The sequence below is a fragment of the Wasmannia auropunctata genome, unplaced genomic scaffold, assembly GCF_000956235.1.
Source record: "Wasmannia auropunctata unplaced genomic scaffold, wasmannia.A_1.0 LD269129.1, whole genome shotgun sequence".
Taxonomy (NCBI): Eukaryota; Metazoa; Arthropoda; class Insecta; order Hymenoptera; family Formicidae; genus Wasmannia; species Wasmannia auropunctata.
In genome coordinates this window covers 1-649 of record NW_012093761.1, presented here as the reverse complement: position 1 = coordinate 649, position 649 = coordinate 1, and the positions used below count along the sequence as shown (strand labels likewise).

Sequence of the window (649 nt, the reverse complement as noted above, 5' to 3'; positions counted from 1 at the left end):
GAACCTCTTGGGCTTAATGATCCTGAAAAGGAGGTTATTCGAGATGCTAAAAGATTACGAGTATGTTTTCGGCTTTCATATTTTTTCATTTATTGTAAAATATCGCCATGATGTATTAATTTTTAATTGTCTTCACTCACTTGAGCTGGTAAATTTTTTTAACAAAGATTTATTTATTGGACATTACAGGGATCTGTGGGATCTGCAAAGAAGTATAACAGAAAAGCTACACCAATAAAAAAGACAGTACAGGAACCAGTGGCAAAGAAATCGGTACAAGAACCTGCGACAAAGAAACACGAACCTGGCACGTCGAAAAAACAGCCGGCACAAGAACCACCTGCTCCTGCACCTACACTTCCTGAAGTTTCAAAACTTGCTCCCGCACCTGTGTCGGTACCTACAAAAGCAGCTAAATCGACAAAAGCCTCTCCAGCATACAAAACAAAAACGATAAAGAAAACTCCTCAGATAAGTACGTTCGTACACACATCAAGGGATTATGTTTGCATGTATTATGTTATCCTTTAATTCTATTTGATGTGATAGTTCTTTCAATAACATAATTTAAAATTTATATGAGTTCCTATATTATCAGATTTTTCTACTATTTTTCTTTATCTTACAACTTTAAATGAATAATTGTTTA

The 649-nt window shown here is 34.7% G+C and overlaps 1 long non-coding RNA gene across 1 annotated transcript; it reads left to right on the top strand.

Moving 5' to 3' along the window:
* Window positions 1-475, top strand: LOC105462170. The gene is made up of 2 exons (XR_976021.1): window positions 1-60; window positions 190-475. It is a non-coding gene; the product is annotated as an uncharacterized LOC105462170 (long non-coding RNA).
* The last annotated feature ends 174 nt before the right edge of the window (window positions 476-649 follow it).